Here is a 21,200-nt window from a genome sequence, read left to right as displayed (position 1 = left end):
AAAGGCTTTAAAATAAAGATATCTGGAAAGCATAACTATGTCTTAGAGGTAATTGTAGCTACAAAACTACTCTGTTACAGATAAGGTCTATTCAGGAAAAACTAGATTTATAAACATAATGGGAAACTTATTACCCAAGATATGATTAAATATTCAAATAATTGAGCTGGGTGTAGACTGTGGTCAATGAGAGTCTCACTATGTCATATTTCCCAAAGATATTCTTCAGTCTGACTTTCTGAGGACATTTGATTTGTCTCTGCAGCCCTGGTTGGCTGGCAGTGAAACATTCCTCTGAATATAAAATTTACAATTAAGAAGAGAGCAAAACAATAGATGTAATTAGTTCTATACTGCTAACTTCCTACGTACAAGGTGATTCGTTGGGAACATTATGGGCATTATTACATTAATTTATTAATTAAAATCACATTGGCAAGAATCTTATGAGGTTCTTTATTATTATTCTCATTATACAAATGAAGAAACTGAGGCCCAGAGATAATTTGCCCTTGGCCATACAACTGATAATAAGCTCGAATTTTTCATGTCATCTTTGCTATGACTTTATCTGTGGTTCTCAGCCTCAGTCAGTGCCTCCTCTCCATCCCTCAGGGAGCATGTGGATATGTGTAATACATTTTGTATCATTGTTGCCCAAGTCTTTCTGGATATTATTTTGCGGCCAAGGATCCTTCACCTCCTGCAAACCCTAGGGCAATCTACAGGAGGAAAGTAGAATTCTTTACTTATATATACAAATTAGTTTTTAAAATGGATATAACTTTAAATAGTTCTTTGAGACTCTTCATGCATGTTGTCACATTCATCCCATTCTCAATTCCTACCAGATCCATTCCTCTTTTCTAACCACTCAACTAACTGCATGTTCTTTTTAGCTTTGCTCTTTAAAAGAACAAAAACAAAAGCAAAAAAAAAAAAAAAACAAACAAACAAAAAAAAAAAAACATCCATTCCATGTGAGGCTATCCATGGGGTACTGATGAGTTTACCAAGGGCTACACTCCTGAAGAAAATTCTCATCCTTCTGCATCCGTCAGTTGTTAGTAGCTTTACATCTACATGTAGGATGCCATGCTCATTTTCCCTGGTCCACATCTAGATTTGTGCAAATCTTTTGAAAATACTGGGCTTAAACTCTAGAGGCTTGATAATTTCCAACAAATAATTTATTAATTAGCAAATAGTCAACCTATGTATTACTTTTATTAATGGCATGTATTCCAACCCTTAAGAATATCTAAATCTGGTTAAGTGGGAGATATCTGATATTTTGAAAATCTGTTTTTTATCTCATATAAATGTTTTTATTATGTTTCATTTTATTCTGTGTACTAACAGTTGAAAATAAGAGGGTCTCACAAGCCTTTTGGTTTTAATCAGTAGTCACAATTATATTCATTATCATGTGCTTTGAAAGTTGATAGTTAACATGTGTTCTTAAAGTTATTAAACCTATCCCACTTAACCACACTTTAAAAATCATCTAGTAGCTATCCTCAAAGGTTTCAACTAAAACACCAGAAGTTTCAGGTGAGAAAAAGCTACCCTTCAATGCTGCCACTCTTTAGGTGACAGATACACTCTCAAAACACTTCATTATGATTTCATTTGCCATTCCTTCTTGCAAATGTTTTTAGCCCTCGTACATTTGCAAATGAGCCCTCTGAGAAAATACTTAACTATGAGTCATACTGCAGAGTCATCTGGAGTAAACACTACATTCAATTTGACTTAATTAAACATCAAATGCATTGTTTATAACATGCAGCCAGGTAAGTGAGAAAGGCAGAAACCAACACAAAATGATAGATGATCCTTTCGAGTAACAATTTTCACTTTTCTTTATTTAAACTTGGATGTGACTTAACTGTATGCCTTAAGAAGCCAGAACCAACAAAACCACAGAAGTTTATAAGGTGGAAGTGTAAAACTATGCAAGCATCATTATATTAGAGTTGTAGGATATAGTACTTTAAATATCTCTTCTATCAGATCTCTTACACAAGTCAATTTGATTTTGTCAGTCACTATCTGTGTCTGTTTATACAAGTTGCTTCATGGTCATTTTTTGTTCTTCTGGGTTTGTGATACAAAACTCTTTGCCCCAATAATCCTTCAGTATTAAGTCTTCCCTTATCCTGAGTGTAAATGAGATGATATGAACACTAGCTGTTACACCAGCAACTTGAGGAACTGTGTCTCAGTACTTTGTGGAGGGACTTGGATTCAGTACTTTATGAGTTACCCACACAGGACAAGAAAACAGTTGGGCATATGATGCATCCTGTTTTGAGTCTGCCAAACTTCCATGATTACTTCTGCAAACTTAGACAATGAAACACAGATGAAAACCACTTAATTGTCATAAATGAGAAGAAAGGTAGCAGTGGGAAGACATAGAAAGAGGGAGAAGTCTGTAGCCTAGACAAATCTCTAGTAATGTAGCTGTGGAAACATTATTTGCTATCAAGTCTTTTGCATCCTTCTTTGTCCAGAAAATAAGAGCAGTCATCATTTGTCTCACTTGCATAGAATATCAGTTTAAGAAAAGCCCAGATCTAGTATATAAAGAATGTAAGAGTCTAAGACATCCAGTGACCAGTGAAAGGAGCTGAGTTAGAGTTGCCTTTCAGCTTTGGATTTAGATCCAACACAAATATACTCAGGACTGTAACCAAAAGAAATGTGTCTCTTCTCTCCTTTCTCCATCTCACACCCACTTTCACTTTCCAGTTTCATTCACGATTACAATGTGGGTCACTGCTACTCTCAAATCAGCCTGACTTTCATGCACTCCCTTCAAGGTTTATACTTAATAAAATCCCTGTCTATAAATTGAGAGTAAATTCTAGGATTTCCTAAATCCCCAATGTTAAATCAGTCGGTCTCTGTTTCTGTTGGGCTTGAATGTCCTTAGCCACGGTTTTAAACCTTGTATTTTCTGATTCTATTAGAAGTGGAAATGCCTTAGATTTCTCTGTCATTCTCCCAGATGTAGCATATGATTCATTCTGCAGATAAGATGTTCTTGGGAGAAAACCAGAGGTGACTCTTGCTGTCAAACAAAATCTTTGTCAGTATTGAAATGAGAACTAATTTGACTTAATCTAAGTTGACATGGATAAGAAGAGCTCAGTGCTAGAAAAGAATCCAGTGGTAAGGGGAAGGGGCGGGGGGTGATACAAAATATGAAAAACCCATTCATGGTGTCATGGTATCTATAAATCACTGGGAAATAATAACCAAAGAGTCATCAAAAGTAGAATCACATGAAGTTGTTTTCTGATTATGGCTGAGGAGAGGGCAGTGTCTTAGTGCATATTTTTTATAGTCATTGCTCGTCTGGATGAAAGACACTTTCCCTTTCAGAATCAAGATGAGTGGCTGCAGAGCACCTAACACACTTCCCACACACAAATTATCACATCAGTTTATAAATAATTCTCTACAGTTTATTTTCTGTGGTCCTTTTCCAGAACATAGGCAGCATCCCTTCACTTCATCGTGGGTGGCTTATTATATTGCTGGCTACGTTCCCATGGTGTGAGTAAGGAAATGCTATTTAATGATAATTGACATTGTTATGGCAAATGTTTTGATTAGTATCATAATCAAGATCTTGGGTTACAAGATTATCATTATTATTCTCATTTCATCTTGATAACAAGATGGGCCACTTGGTGATCCCAAAGACCTGCTCACTTAACCATTGATTGCCGTTTGTAAAGTCAGAGTTATACAGTATATGATAGAACTTAGACAATGTTGTGGTAGAGTAGGGTAACCAACTCTTTGGTTTATATTATGGGAAATGCATCACTCTCAGGCAAACTGGGACAGTGGGATGTCTTAAGTGATGGGGTGAAACAGGAGTTCTTAGGAGTCTGGATCAAAGCCAAACCTGCCACCATTTAATGACATCTGAATCTCCAAATCTCATATATCATAATTTGCTTATTTTTAATCTTTTAAAACTACTCTAGTGACTCTTCTGAGAAAGGGTCAAACATATGTCTTGGGAATGTACTACATTTTCCTAAATGCTCCCCCAATGCCTGGGCATAAGCCTATGTTAAAACCCATTTTTTTTTTTTTTTGTAGATCTTAACTTTGCTTCATTAAAAATAAAACTGCTTTAATGACAATACTTGAGTGTCTTTTAAAAGTGATACTATATACATCAATCATATCCTTCTCTTTTGATTTTGCATGTCATCAGGCCAAGCAGACAAGCTCATTATCTCATGAGCTCTGGACTGTCAGTAGTTGAGATTTAATATCATTAGACATCATGCATTAAGACAATGCTTAAAGTTCTGGCCACACATTTGCAATGCTTACTATTTGCTCAAGGAAAGGTTATTGTCTCTGTTCAGAGCTCTGACACCAAAGAGAAGGTTCTGGGTTAGTTTCATCTTCATCATACACTTATCTTGTGGCTGTGGAGTTTATTATGTAACTTTCACAGATTTGCTTTAAAAAAAAAGTTAATTCTAGTAAAACCTATTTAGTAGGTTTTCAGATAATTAAATAATGTGTAAACATATGAATGAATATATAAATACCATCTAAAAGTACATTTAAAATTATGTACCATTGACATTGATGAAAATGTAGAATACTATAAGCCTAAAAATAAAAACTAACCTACACTTCTTTACTTGCTTATCCAGCAAATGGTCTTTATGGCAGGAAGCATCGGGAGAGGCTGAAGGAAGACCAATTCTAAGGTGTTGGGGCGATTGTTAGTAAACAGAGTTCTGTGAACACTGCAAATGCCATCTAAATAAGAGGGTGTTTTCCTTCACTGGTGGGCATAAAAATTGCCCTAAGCCGGTAATAAAATTATCTATAATAAATTCATACCCAAAGATTCTGGGTAACTCCAGAAAGACAGTGATTCTCAAGTTTATTTTAACAAGTGAACTGCTGACTCAGAAGTTTGGTGTAGGGCCTACATGTTAAGTAACATACTGTTTCTCTCAGTGTCCGTTAGTCTCATGAAAGAAGAAAAGACAATTGGATGTTACTAGGAAGATTTTAGACAGAAATGGGAGTTGCATGAATAACTTAGAATAGTGATGAGCACAGAAGTACCTTGTGTGGCAAGTATGATGCTAAGCACTATACAGATTCTCCATGCCGTTATTACAAGAATATTCAGCACTGGGTAATTCATAAATAATATTTCTTCCCTATGGTTCTGGAGGGTAGAAAGTACAAGATCAAAGAGCTAACAAACTCTGAGTCTGGTAAGACTGTATTGTTGCTTCCAGAGATGACAGAGGAGCAGGAGGCCCCAGCAGGCTTGCCTCAACCTCTGTTGCATTATAAGTTCACTACTCATCAAAGAAAGGAGATTATTTTTGATTTAATCACTTCACTAAAAGTGAAAGCTTTTAGCTCTTTGAGAATATCATAGTGTCCATGTGGTATTTTGTCCTTATTAACCCTCCTCTTCTAATTCTTCCTTGTTCCACACCTACCTTGCACCTCCAAGTCCAAGTCTATAAAACCATGGAGGTGAGGCATCTATCCGAGCATGGTAGGTCAACCTGTAAGGAACCACACCCCAAAAGAATACTATCTCTTCCCCACCCCCACTCCAAGCAACTATCAAACCAAGGCTAGGGGTGGGGCTGGGGAACCCCTTCTCCCTCTGTGCTAGAATGTTAACTGCCTCTATCTTGATCAAGTGAGTAGAGCTACAGTGCATACAGCTGCTCTGTCATGTCCAGAGGATACTGCATCAGGCATTGGGTTCCAGGGTATTTTGGAAGGACACACACCTTCCAACTATGGGAAAAATAGTGTGTAAGGTTATCTATCCAATAGAAATATTGCTGCATTCTGTATTCTTCTTAGAAGAATACAGAATTTCAAAAGGCAAAACCATTTCAAAAGCAGAAACATGAGCCAAACCCAACTTTACTCTACTGTAAACCCCGTGACTTTACCCTTGTGTCTACTGCCTTTACACCATTTATCTTTTCAACAAGATTTCTGCTCTCTTTAAGACTTGAGCATCTCCTCCAATCTGACAGTTTTGCTGATTTTTGCCTCTTTGGAACAATTTCCCCCTCAACTCTATTGCAATCCATAACGCTTTACATAATTCAGTTGCATTTATGTTATACTGATCCATTTTATCCTGTCTCTCTCTGGCCTGGTTGAGAGATCCTAGAAGACAGGAGTTATATTTTATTTTCTATTACATTCCCTTGTCTGCCACCAGAATCAACTCTATAAGCACTGGCAGAATCAACTGTTTATACAAAGTTGTCTTTGAAGGGAGTCTTTCTGTGACATGTTGCTGTTACTACGTTTTGTTTTGTTTTGTTTTGTTTTGTTTTGTTTTGTTTTGTTTTTAATGCCAAGATGGTTTTGAAGATTTTAAGTGAACAATTGGAAAGCTATAGGAATAAAGAGGAGATGATTATTAGAGACAGTGGGATTTTCTTCTATCTTGTGGTTACAAATTTAGAGCAGATTCTTCAAGTCTGAGAGGAAGTTCTTAACTGTAAATAAGGTAACATGTGGAATTTATTAGAGCAATTATTTATATGAGCTGGAAGTAAAAATATGGGCATGAACAGTTTAGATAAATTCAAAGATGAAAGCTGCATAACTAACTGTTAATAGCAAATTAGAGTGATCGAAGGCTTGTCATCATTTCTTAATGAGGGTCAACTATCTCCTTTCTCATCAAAGGTAGTTAAGTAAAATAAAATTTTAAATTTCTGTTAGTCTCAGCAGTGACAGAAGAGTTGATAGGGATTATATTCAGTATAGTATCTCTATTAATTCTTCAATTTTTGTCACATCATGTGTATATATTGGCAAAGAGGTAAGATATCAAGATTAAAAGCATTTCTCAAGATGGCTCTGAAGTTAAGAACATTGGCAGCTCTTCCAGAGGTCCTGAGTTTAATTCTCAGCAACCACCTGGTGGTTCATGACTGTCTATAATGGCATCTGATGCCCTCTTTTGGCACACATGTGTATATGCAGATAGAGCACTTGTATAAAATAAATAAACAAATAAATAAATCCAGAGGGTGGAGAAATGGCTCGGTGGTTAAGAGCACTGACTGTTCTTCCAGAGGTCCTGAGTTCAATTCCCAACAACAACACGGTGGCTCACAGCCATCTGTAATGGGATCCAGTGCCCTCTGCTGGTGTGTTTGAAGACATCTACAGTGTACCCATATACATAAAATAAATAAATCTTTAAAAAAAAAGAAAAGAAAAGAAAAGAAGCATTGTTCAAGCTATACAAAGCCCATCCAGTATTCAACTGCATGCCGGAAACCTTGTCTGTGATGTAAATCAGTTGCTTTGCTCATACAAAATGCTGTGACCAAGTTATGGCATACAAGAAAACGAAAATGTCACTATTGACCTTAATGATGTGAATGGATCCGATCTTCAGCTTGTCAAGATCATATATTCATACTCTGAGTATCAACAATATTGAATCCAAGATGATATGGACACTCTAAATTTTTAAAGGTCTTCAAAATACTTGACTATCCTTTCTTCCTCTCAGTCTCTGTGAGCCCTCCTAAAACCTGTTACAGAGAAAGCATTTTTTTATTCAAAAGTGAGTGAGAATATAGCATTTGTTCCCTTGGTCGTTCTTCCTAGTGACTTTGTTATTGACTATTGAGCAAATTACCTTTAATAAAAAAATTTACTTATTAGATTGTTATATATGTACCTAGTATTAGCTACTTCATCAAGGAAAGTTCTTGCATGACGTATCATATCCATTTCTTCTAAAATCTTATTAGTGTGAGGAATTTTACTTCCCCCAAGAACTCGCAGTTAAGTTGGTTAAATCACAATTACCAGTAGAACTGCAATATAAAATTAGGCCTGGATTTCCACGGGCCCTTATCATTTTACTCAATTCTCTGTGGGAATGGACGATGCAAAGTTAAAAAATCTCACCATCAAAGTAATCAGATCACCACTAAGTAAGTACAATATCATAGGCAACAGAAGGTAATACTGTTCCCACCTGTGAAGAATGAAGAGCCTCTGAGCAAGGCTACTGCTTGCTGCCCCTGCTGAATTATTAGAGGCAAAAAAAAAATTCTTGCCCTTGGCCAGAAGAAACTTCACACTTGAAATAGATTTTTCCCCAAAAGACAATCTGATCATCCTCTCTGAAGGTTTATAAAGTCAGAATAGAGTTCCAAGGTTCACTGAGATTTTTAGAAATAAAAGTCCTGTGGGAGTGGGTGTGTACACACATATCTTTTTCTTGATACCTTAGAAGAAAAGCATATTGGTCCTTTCAGTCACTGACTAATTACCAAGTTATTTCAAAGAGTTTGTGATGTAAGCTATACTATAGTGCTCATTGTGGGTGGGAAGTGATTGCAAGAAAATCAGTGACACCTTCTCTATATCTAAAAGGTACATAGAATTGTTAAGAAAATGAAGAAGGGGGCAATTACTAAATAAGGCAAGTTACCATAAGTATGGTATAATAAACGTTATACTACAAACCATACCTTATCAACTCAATCTATGAGACCTTTATTAATTACTTCTATATATATGAAGACTCATATCAATGTGTCCCAGGGCAAGAGTAAGGTGCAGTTCTCCCTGCCTGAGGATATAAGACATGGTCTTGTAAGTCTGAGGTGAGGCCATTGCTCCTTAATTTTAATCAATGACAGTATAAATAGCCATTCTAGTTTACCCAAACAGTGCCGTCCCCATTTTGTGAATGAGGAAACATTGGCATAGAGTGACATCAAATATCTTGTCTTTGACTTGTCAGAATTATATTTGGGAAGTCCTGTGGGGGCTTACACATCAGACTAGACCCCTTCTTTGTTGACAGCTGACATTTTTAACTGAGGACAGAAGTGATCTCACAAGTACTATTGACATTGTAGTCATGGGTCAGATGACATAGGCAAAACACACAGCCATTGATGTGAGCTTTTCATAAATCTAAACCAATTAAATTGAAAAGACTGACCAGGAGAGGTAGTTATTTCTTTTATTCTTTATGGACATTAAGCACATATTCTGGCGGTGATATAATAGCAATTGGTTTCAGATCATAAAGACTTCAGCTCATTCCTATAGGTGAAGCCATGTGATTTTCTGCCCTGATATGTTTTCTGCCAGCGAGATTTACTCCTGCCAACTCAGAGGATGAGACACATGCTGACAACACAAGGAGTCACATGTTGTCGTTTGATCTTTTGATAAGTATTGCAATGATCAGTAAGTACAGGCCTCCAAAGCCTGGATGCTACCAGGAATGAGAGAATCTGCAAGGACGATGTGACCTTGCTTTTCAATTTAAAACTATTGGTTAAACAACAATGTTGACAGCCAAGAGCTGGGCATAAATAAATAAATAAATAAATAAAATGTAGGTGAGGTCTGAGGTTCCAGGGCTTGGGGTCAAAAAGAGAACTAGTAGAGCGAGAAGAAAGTGGAGAGAGGATAAGAATTTTAAAATTATAGCCATGAAGGCTCGGCGGGCCAATTGGTGTTAAAAGCAGCCCAGAAGAAACATAGTGAGTAATAAGTAGGGGTTATGGACATAAATGGAGATTCTAATAGCACAGAGGGTAGATATCTGCCCAGCTTTAGTGCTGATTAAGGTTTATTATAAATAATAGAAGTTGTGTGTGTTTTATCTGGGAAATAAATGATCAAAGTTGGGGTAGAAGTCCCCAACTGAGATAAAATATTTTCCATAACAGTCACACCTGTGTCTCAGTTATGTGTACGGTCTCTACAGTGATGGCCAAGGTTCTCTACACTAGAACTGGTGTGCCCAGGTCTAAGGACTACTGAAATGGAGACGAGGTAAGAGATAACACGAGGACCAACGTCACTCGGCATTTAGTAAGCACCCCTTCCAGACGCAACCCTCGAGGCAAAAGCTCCCGAGAATCTGCTTCAAGGTTTCTTGGTGAGCAGGCAAATGGGAAGCAGTGACAGTTCTGTAAACTCTAAAGAACTACTACTGCCTTTATTTAGGACCGAGATTTGATAAACAGTAGACGTTCTTTAAGGAAAGTTATAGCAACATCACATTTATTCAAGCCTCATTCAAGCCATGCCTCTTCGTCCCCTCTCCCCACTCCCCTCATATGTTCTTTTCAATAACTGGAAGTAATTAAAACAAAACAAAACAAAACAAAACAAAACCTTCAGAAGGAAAACAAAACATTCTAACTCAGTGATTCTTTTATCTAAACAAAAGCTTATACCTGTTCCTGCAACTTGCATTAGCCTTATCTTCTCTGTTCCTTCCTTTTCTTTACTGCACCCCCCCACACACACACACCTACTATTCCATCAGTTTCACGCTAACTAGGTCTGGCCATATGATCTCTGAGAACTCTCTGGTGGTGTCTGCCGCTTATTCTGACCTTGACACCCTGTACAAGGCTGCCTAGAAGGCAGTATAGGTTTACTTGAGAGAGCTTGTAGAATTTTGAGTCATTAAAAAAAAAAAACAAAACTCTAGGCAAAAATCAAGAATGTATTCTACCAAATGAGGCTTTGCATCATTTTTCAAGGACAGAGATATGCCTGCTATACTCACCGAAGTGTTTTCGATTTTATTTTATTTTATTTTATTTTATTATTATTATTTTTTTTTTTTTACATGGTGCTTTTGGAAGCTGTTGATCCAGGCTGTTAAAGGAAAGAGTTGGTGCCACAGTTCAGCAACCTCTAATGTGAGAGTGAGTAATTTCCCTGTGTACCATTGTGATGCCACACTCCTTACTATTCAGGGAGAACAGGCTGCCATAGCCCGTTCATGCTTCCCACACCGGCTCCCATTGACCTGTGACCAGATTCATGAACAAAACCCCTCAGGCCTTTAACAGGCAAGGCTGACGATGCTACAGACAGGTACCACTGACTTCTGCCAGCGGAGCCAGCCCAAGCCAACATTTTCTTTCAAGGGCCCTTTCTCATGCTCAGAGGAGCAGAGCTGAATGACACTCAGCTTTCCTACTGGTTCTATTTTTTTTTTACTTTGTTCTTTCTTTCTTTCTTTCTTTCTTTCTTTCACTAATTAGGTATTTTCTTCATTTACATTTCCAATGCTACCCCATAAGTCCCCCAGACCCTCCCCCCCACTCCCACTTCTTGGCCCTGGCGTTCCCCTGTACTGAGGCTTGCACAACCAATGGGCCTCTCTTTCCACTGATGGCCAACTAGGCCATCTTCTGATACATATGCAGCTAGAGACACGAGCTCTGGGGGGAACCGGGTAGTTCATATTGTTGTTCTACCTGTAGGGTTGCAGATCCCTTTAGCTCCTTGGTTACTTTTTCTAGCTGAGGAGGCCCACATTAGGGGCCCTGTGATCCATCCAATAGCTGACTGTGAGCCTCCACTTCTGTGTTTGCTAGGCCCCGGTATAGTCTCGAAAGAGACAGCTATATCAGGGTCATTTCAGCAACATCTTGCTAGTGTATGCAATGGTGTCAGCGTTTGGGGGCTGATTATGGGATGGATCCCTGGATATGGCAGTCTCTAGATGGTCCATCCTTTTGTCTCAGCTCCAATCTTTGTCTCTGTAACTCCTTCATGGGTGTTTTGTTCCCAATTCTAAGAAGGAGCAAAGTGTCCACATTTTCGTCTTTGTTCTTCTTGAGTTTCATGTGTTTTGCAAATTGTATCTTGTATCTTGGGTATTCTAAGTTTCTGGGCTAATTTGCAGATGATATGATAGTAGATATAAATGACCCTAAAAATTCCACCAGAGAACTCCTGAACCTGATAAACAGCTTCAGTGAAGTAGCTGGATATAAAATTAACTCAAACAAGTCAATGGCCTTTCTCCTACTGGTTCTTGACCCTTCCTTGGTTTCTTGTGTTCTGAGCACCGCCCTCTCTGCACGATCTATCATTGCTCAAGTGAGCGCATTACTGACACCATGACCACCTAACTGATGCTCTCTTTTCAGCCCTTTTTAAAGCCCTGGGTCAAATACCTCCACTTTCCTTGATTTACACAAGTGACAAATGTTCTTTTCTTCTGATCTCTCACCATAACTTTCTGTGTTGACAATCACCTATGAGCACTCAACCTTGATTTTAGTACAGTATACACCAAAATAACTTATATGTACTTGCCACAATAACAAATCTTATAATCATTAATTTATCATAATGTTATTTTAACAAAACGATTTGAGAATGCATTTTTCTGTAACACACCAACAGCTCCCAAAGACATGACACTATCCTATTAATCTTTGTAAAGTGTCTAGCATGCCACTGAGGTATTAAATTGAGTTAATAAGTTTACCTTTGTCTCAGCATTACTATCTCTAAAATGGGAATGAAAATATTTGAGCTACTTAAAAGCATTGTAAAAGGATAACTTTAAATGTTCTATGATAAAGGAACTAAAAATCTGCAAGAGGAAATTGCAAGCCAAGAATAAGGTATTGTTTGATATATTGGTATACATGGCCAACTAATGAACTAATGTTACCGAAATTATCCAGTAGAGGGCATTGATACATGCATAGAAATTTATATTCATTGTGAAAAGTTAAAAACACACACTTAAAAGTAAGAAACTCAGGTAAAATACTTTAGACAAACTAAAGCAACTTTCCAGGATTCAGCTATATGGACCATTTCTTTTACTCTTCTATCAAAACTAGTTATATGTGTAGAAAGAACTCAGAACTATTCTGAGTTCTAGTGTACAGGCTGATGTTCTAAATTCTCAACTCTAATTTCCACTCTCTCAAGTGCCTAGGGTGAGGAATGATTCTAACAGAGCCAGGGAGAGAAGAACACTGTTTGCTCTGTTCTGTGCATCTGTGGTACTGGTGAGAACCCAGTCCTGACAATAAGGGCAGCCTGGGAGGGTTTTCACACTGAGGAGGGATTTGAAAAGACTTGGACAAACTGCTCTCCTCAGTGTTCCCTTGGCCTGCTCTGGCTCCCTACAGTCTGCTGTGCTAAAACAGTGACTTCATTGACTAAGCCATGACAGTCGCCTAAGTCTCTCAAAGATAAGGGAAGGAAAGGGCTGGGGAAAATACATGTAAGCAGCAGAGGAATCCACTGGGCCCAGTTAGTACTCATCAGATTCTGAGCATACTATGTTCTAACCAGCAAAATGATATGAGGCAATGAATGAATTGTGGTCTCGTTCCTGAGAAAAGAATCTTTCATGTGAGGGAACCAGATATAATGTAGATAAACTTTAGAGAACAAAGGGAACGTTTTCACTGTGACAGGCACAGGGTTGAGAAGATACAGATGATAGAAATATGTCCTTAAGATGAAAAGTGCATTTGCCTAAATGTCATTCGTAGGCTAGACTAGAGAATGGGAACCATGTGGAAACACCTAAAACCAAACAGATATAAATGTGGTCAGAACAGGGAAGATGAAGTCAGAGAAACAGTCACACTTATTTTCATAAACACAAATTTTTTTTTCCTAAGGATTGCTAAATCGGGGAACAAAATAAGCATCAGGTGAATCTTGCAGCTGCAGGATATCCTGGTCCAACGTGAAAACCACATTCAAATGAACTGGGCAGATCGAGAATACACAAATAGTACACATGTGTGTCTGATTACATAGCACTAATCTCTACTCTCTTGAGTTACCAAACACATGATTCGTTGTGTTCTGTGAATACTTCCTGTCTTCCTTGGGCTACCTTCCTCTCTTCCATCATTTTGCCACGATTTCTACATATGCAGAGGTCAGTCAGATTACATTTCAAAGAACAGCACACAGATACAAATGATAAGACAACGTGTTCAGAATGTTACAATGGTCACAGGCAACCATTCCATTTTGTAATTTCTAATAAGTCAGTAGATGCATTACTAAAATTTAGTTTATCTATTTCTTACTGTTTTCTTCAGTTGGTCATGTCACTGGGGAAGGTAATTAGCATTCTTCTGCATGAGGTGGAGTGTTGGTATATGCCCATGTTGCATGTATGCATGAATGGCTCTTATGTGTACCTTCCTATGAAGCCACATGAACACATGTACACACGTGAGTATGTATTATGAATGTCAAGTTGCATGGGTGGCTTATGTGCACTCATTATTTTCAAGCACTGCTGGTCTGGGTGACAATCTAGGCTGTACTTGATTGTCTGCTCCTCTATAAAAGTTGATCTCAGAACTCTGGTGAGATGAAATGAGATCCCCCCTTGACAGATATCTGTGACTAAAACTTCTGTGCCTTTGCTGAAGAGGAGAGCCAGATGCTTTGGCAATTAGCTAAAGTGAGGGAAGCACTAACATGCTTCTGGGAGGAGAAAAAGAGCATCATTATCTCATGAACCAAGTCAAAGGCTCCACCACCTTGCTGAGAGTGGGATAGAGAAGTTAACTAACATTCATCTGCATGAAGCAGCACTGAGTATATGCCGAAGTCTGCATGAGTAACCCCATGTGTATGTAGCCATATGAATATATGTAAACACTTGAGTGTGTATGAATGGAAACATGTGGCATGCATGTAACAATATGGGAATTTTGTGTTTATGTGTGTTTATAGTTTGCCCGAGTTCATATATTATGCAAGATTGTACATCCTATAACCATCTGAATTTCTATATATCTTAAGTGTCCATATGTCTTATGCATTTATGAATTTTGTGAAAATTTATGAATTTTGTATGTTTATATTTATGTACATGTGTAAACTATGTATTTGTACACAGTTCTATATACCTAATTTTTAATATGCTCAAGTGAATGTGCTTCTGTACAGGTGTGTATATTATGTGTATATGGCACAAATGAGGAAAGTCAGAGAGACAGAAAAAATTTAAAAAATATATACTCAGAGCCTAGGGGTGACCATTTTATAAATGAAGCTTAGAATTTATCATGTAGATATCAATAGAACCCAGGAATCCAGACAGAAGAAAATACCCAATATTTCAAGCTGTAAACACACACACACACACACACACACACACACACACATACACACACATACACACACACACACATACACCCCATATATTTAGAGGAGCTGGCATTTTTATAAAGTCTATAGAGTACATGTGCTTTTGCCTTAAGTACCTAAGACCTTAAGAATAATATACTGGAACCACTCATCTGCATATCAATCTCAGGGCCCTCGTGTAATATGTCATACACTTAACCATGAAGCTTAGGAGACTACAGTTCCCTTTTATTATATGTGAATGCATTTTTGTTATGCTGTGGGAAGGCCTAACAGTGCTTTCTCTTTAACGGAAGGCACAAACTCAAACACCATGATGATCTTGTCTTGTCTCCTAAACCTAGGACTTAAAATTGAACTCAGCTCCTAAGAAAAAGTGCAGTTCAGAACTCTATCTGCCGCATGTGCCTTAATGCCTGCAGATGTGAGGGGAATCTGTTCTACAAGCAGGGAGGGATTTGATGTCCCCCACTCTTCTGCCACCAGCCACTTTCACCTCTGACTCATTCACTCTTTCTTAATCTCCTTAATCTAAGCCATTCACACAAACACAAAGGGCTGATGTCACCAAAAAAACATCCTTAGAGAACTGGGGCCTTTTAGGGAAGCTAACATCAAAAGACTTATTTTTCCTATAGTCAGATGCAGGGAGTGACTCACTTTGACTACTCATACTTCTCCACATTAATAGGTTCAGCTACACAACTAAGGGGAAAAATCTAGGTGGGAGCCAAGTAAATACTCAGGAATTCTGATCAACCCTCTAGGTTCATGCCTGTACCTGATTCTACCTTGGAATGCCATGCAAGGTTTACAGAACTCCAGGGTAAAAGACCCAGCCTTCAGAAAATAAACTCAAGCAACCTGCTAAAAAGAAATATTTTAGATAACCAGTTGAAATACACAAAGGGGGGAGTAGAAGGAGGGGAGAGGGAGAGGGACTAGATCATTCCACAAAAATATATAGGCAAAATCAGTGCAGCCCTGCCTAATGAGATCTGTGCTGAAGGCTGTTGGTTGTGTGATGCTGTTGGTGGATACATTGAGTTAGCATGCATGAGGACACCGACTAACATAGACAGAACTCACACTAGAAAAGATTCAGGCCTCAATTTCCGAATTCATAAATGGAAAGGGAAGGATAGAAAACACCTTGGGAAACTGTCAAAAGAATTGAAGTAGTTTGTTTTGCTTGGCTTGGTCACTTATGCTAACAGCTGGGGCCAGTGGGATGACACTGGGGACAAGTTGGGAATCCATTATCATAGCCCACACAGAAGGCTATCAAAGCTCCCACATCCACAGTGGCAGTGGCAAGGAAGAAGAGAGAAAAAAAAACGCTAGACTTAACTGTTTAGATATGAGTGGATGTAGTTCAGCGAAGGAAAGTGAGGCCTGCATCACTGGAGCCCTGGAGCTGAGTTGCCGAAGAAGAAGATAAGGAAAACTGAACAGTCCACAGAGGTAGGGCCATGGCCCATAGGATAAAGAAAAGTTCACAGTGGAAGATTTGTACTTGCTTGAGAAATCCACTGGGGACATGTCCAATAAGCTGTCACATATATGGTTGTGCAGCCTGGGGCACAAGTCAGAACTACATGCACATACAAGTGATTTGCCAGCCAGCAAACTGAGGTAGAAGGTACCATGAGTGCAGCTGAAATTAACCTAGGGCCTGTCAGTTGAGAGGAAGTCATGGCTGAGTATAGTGACGGCTTGGGATTGCTATATTCTAGAGCTGGGAAGGATGAAGGGGTAAGGGTGGGTGAAATAAAATTTTTTAAAGCATAAAAGTACAGTGACTGAAATACTAAGTAAAAGAACTCTATGGACGGCAGAGGTGACGGCAAAGATTCTTTCCAGCTTCATGCAAAATCCCACAAAGGAAATGACCCAGACAGGAGGGCAGAAGGGATAGATGTATAAAGGAGACCAGCCTTTGGGGATGTGGCTACTGTACAGATTCGCCACGTTTCTCCATCTACAGCAGCCTTCCGTAGTGTGGTGTTTTTTGCAGAGGGAGGCCTTATTGCTTTCCAAAATACAATGATTTCCATTAAAAATAATAAAGAAGCCTAATTGGGTGCTTTTGTTCCATAGTCTTAATCTCTATGGGGCATTATGCACATTCACCTTTCCATATATCAGGTTTACACACATCATCTTATTTACACTGTACAGGAATCTGATCTTACAGGTGTTAGTACTATCCTTATTTTATACTTAAAATTGAGGTTGATGTTGAGTCTAATGTTATACTGGATAAAGATGGCCAATGAGGGACTTGAGGTTTTGAACTTAGATCCTGTTTCTGTTATGTGTGGAGTCTGAATCATCCCTCAGAGGTTCCTGTCTTAGAGGCTTGGTCCTCAGTTGGAAGACCCAATCAGTGGGAGGCAATTAGATCACAGAGGGGTCTGACCTGATTACTGGATTAATACCCTGACAGATTTGTAAATTCACAGCGTTATTGGGACATAGCACTCAATTCTGTGAAGTAGGGCAAGTGGGGGTTCTCTGGAAAGATGCATCTTGTCCCAATCCCAATCTCTTCCCTCCTCCTTATCTTTCCAGCTTTCATTAGCTTTCTCTATTGCAAGCTTTGATACTCTGCCTCATCTCGGGCATGAAGAAGCAAAGATAACCAAGCTCAAATAGAGCTCCCTGGAACTCTGAGCCAACATAAACTTTTTTTCATGCTTTTACCTTGGGTCTTTGACTAACACAGGTTCTTTGAATTTAAGCCCAGCTTGGATTGGGACAAGATGCATCTTTCCAGAGAAACCCCCACATGACCTACTTCACACAACTGAGAGCTATGTCCCAATAATGCTGTGAATTTACAAATCTATCAGTGGCTTAATTCAGTAGCTCAAGACAACACTCTGCCAGCCATATAATATACAAGCTCCAGCTCTGTTTGACCCCAGGGCTTGCAATAGGAAGCCCAGCTAAGAACAACCCTTGCAGCTATAGAAAGTGGGCCTTTGCACTGTGAGGTTCCCTTGAGGCTGCTGCCCATTTTGCAGCGTGGGGATTCTCCTGTAGTCACCATTCCAGTGCCCCAGTGCCTGGACTCCCTTTGTTTCTTCCTGGTAGATCCTTGTTCTCTTTTGTAATTGCACTGTGCACAGAGCTAGCACATCTTCAAAGTCTCTGCTTGGAATGGCTGTGTGAATGGCTCCAGGCACAGGCTTGGCTGACATGCTTGGGTTCTTTATTTACTTTTGGCCTTCTTTTCTAGAACATAAACATGATGGCCAGGGGCCTCAGCTGTCAGCATTTATAGATTCAGTGACAATGCAGATAGAGACAAATGATATGAGAAACTGTGAGACAGTGGGCCCAGATGGGATGTGGGGTCCCTACCCCAGCCATAGACTGATGCCTTAAGTATGACACTAAAAGTCCTTATTCATTTACATAAAAATATAGTCTTTTATGGAATCCTTAATAGTGGACCATGGTCTCACTGTTCTTAAGAGGAGTGCCACACCTCTTGATTTCTTTCTGTCCTTAATTTCAGTCTCTGAATTTGAAATTCATGGAGGCAAAAGGGAATTATTTCTTCAGTCACAGAAACACACAGGCCCTTTGTGTATAGAGAAAGTTCTTTCATAGCAAACATTCGTATCTCCTTCAAACTAAACTAGTCATAAAAAAAAAAAAAACCCAAAAACTATAGTAGAACTTTGGCTGTCTAAGAGAAACAATTAGTTGCTACAGAATAATGATCAAGAATGTTGAATCATGCTAACAGGACTGTTGGATTTCAACTCTGATATTTGCTAGCCATTTTACTCTGTAAATGTGTGATTTTGTGAAGCAATAACTCATTTATCTGAAGTCTGAAACGTACACCAATCTCCTGAATTTGTATTGTGATTGAAGAGGAAAATATTTATAAATTATTTTGGAGATATTTCTGGCAATCACAATGTTCACTAATGACAGGATAAGGGAAGATTATCTCTGCTACTATTAACATGCACAAATTTCCATAAACTAAGTCTATTCTTACTTCCTATTAGTGGTTCTCCAAATGGGAGTGGGCTGTAATAAGCCATTGGCTGTTGAATCCCATCCTCCTAGAAATGTGATGGAAGAGAAGCAGCAGAGTGTCTGTAAGGTGTTGTTGGTGTCAGACACTGAGCAGAAAGCTATAAACTGGTGGTACCTTCAGCAACTAGGGAGGGAGGTAACTGCAAGGGACAATGATAATATACTTCCCTGTTCATCTAAAGCTGTGAACAATGTTGTTTGGTTCTCCCAGAGTCTCATATAGAGTTAGAGTCAACTTTCATACTCAATCAACATAAGAAAATACAAGGAATTCCTCAAAGCCAAAAGCACAGGATCTGGGCCACCTACCAATCCTTTAGTTCCTGTTGCTTCTTAAGAAAGAATCAACCCCTCTCCTGCCAAGATGCCGGGCTATTATACAATGCCTTTTTGACACTCTTATGCAACGAGAAGATAAAAAAGATAAGAATTCTTATTTATAAGCCTAAGATTTCGTTGTATAATCTAGTGTTCTTAACCCTTTTGAAGTATCAGAAATTTCTGAAATCAGATGAAACTTAAAAACCACCACCCCCAAATTTCTCTATACCCTACCAAACTCTATACACTTCTAAATTTTTTTATAATGTTTGAAGTTTTCAGAGACTCCTGAAAAAGAATTGATTCACATGCTACAGGTTCATAGACTTTGGTAAATAATTCTTCATCCATAATTTCTTCGAAATGCCCACCATTATCAACCATAGTTCAGGAATTTCAGGATTGTTTTTTAAGCAGTTCGTAGTCTGATGAGCTATTTTAGTTGTCCTTCCTGCAAGCTGAGCTTTCTAAAACTTCTCCTGTTTGGAGTTTGCTTTCTCAGGAGCTAGGCACTGTTTGAATTTTTACTTTCTCTTTTGGAATTTGTTCTAGAGGTGGAGACACTTTTCTGTAGCAACCTCTGGTAAGAGGGATACACTATCTCCAGCCTGGTTTCTGTGTCAACATAATCCACATTACACTACTCACTCTTGACTCTTATGTCCTCTGCTCTGAAATTGAAGATGCTATACCAAACTCTTCTGCTTCAAGACAACAATGCAGAGATAAAATATAAAAAATCCCATATTCTCATGCTTACCCCTTACCACATGGCAGCAACTTGGCGAACTCAAATAGTGGCTGTATTGACCCTGATTTAAAAGAAGTATGCATAAATAGTTGTCACTATTTCATACCATACACACTCCTAAAGAGATATTAAAATATATTACCTTGTTTAAACTTTACAGCAACTTATCCAGAGAGTATTGCTCCCCTCCATATACTATACCTGAGGAAACAAACAAAGGCTAGAACTTTACTACTCAGAACAGGAAGTAGAAGGCAAGAGGAGGGGTTGTTGATACTTTCTTTACATTACTACTTTTAGTTCTCATATCGTGTGAAGAAAGTAAACCTCTGTACAAAGGCTAACCAGACAGGCTATTTAAATATGCATCCAATCTTGCCAGCTGCATACCAGCTACATACCCCACTTATCTGATAATAGGTGCTACCTTCTAAATGAACACTGGAACTCAAGTTCATTGTTCAGCAATGTCTATCATTGTCTCAGCAAGATCTTCCTGACTCACGTTTCTCAGCGCAGGTAGAGGACCACAGCCCCCCAAATTTGGACAAGCTCACCTTTTTATAAATATATGGGAAGATAATTTCATTCTAAATAAAATGCTGCCTTTATTCTACCTAACCTATCATGCATCAGGAAGTAGTAACATGGCAGTGTATCAGTTCCTCATATAGTCATCACGTGGTGCCTGGGCCATTCATTCTATTAGACAAATGTCATTTTTTTTTAACTACTGTAAAATTTAAAAGATCATAAACTGAACTCACAGGATTTTAAGTACAGTAAGCTTGAAACACAAGAGGAGGCAGGAGATGTCCTACTCCCAATTCTAATTTTGTCAAATTACACATATCTCCCAGATCATTTGAATTGGATTCTTATGCTGCTTTTCATCTGCCTCCCCTGGTTTTTTGTTTTTGCTTTTCATTGTTGTTGCTATTGTTGTTGTTTGTGGGAGTTTTCTTTTTTTGGGGGGGGTGTTGTTGTTTGGTTGGTTTTGATGTTGTTGTTGTTTGCTAAAGGTCTTGCCTCACTTTCCCCAAATTAAAGCTGAGTTAAGTCAGGGCACTTATCC

Source organism: Mus musculus, chromosome 1 (assembly GCF_000001635.26).
Source record: "Mus musculus strain C57BL/6J chromosome 1, GRCm38.p6 C57BL/6J".
Lineage (NCBI taxonomy): Eukaryota > Metazoa > Chordata > Mammalia > Rodentia > Muridae > Mus > Mus musculus.
The sequence above is the reverse complement of the archived record's forward strand: the minus strand, read 5'-3'. Positions refer to the sequence as shown.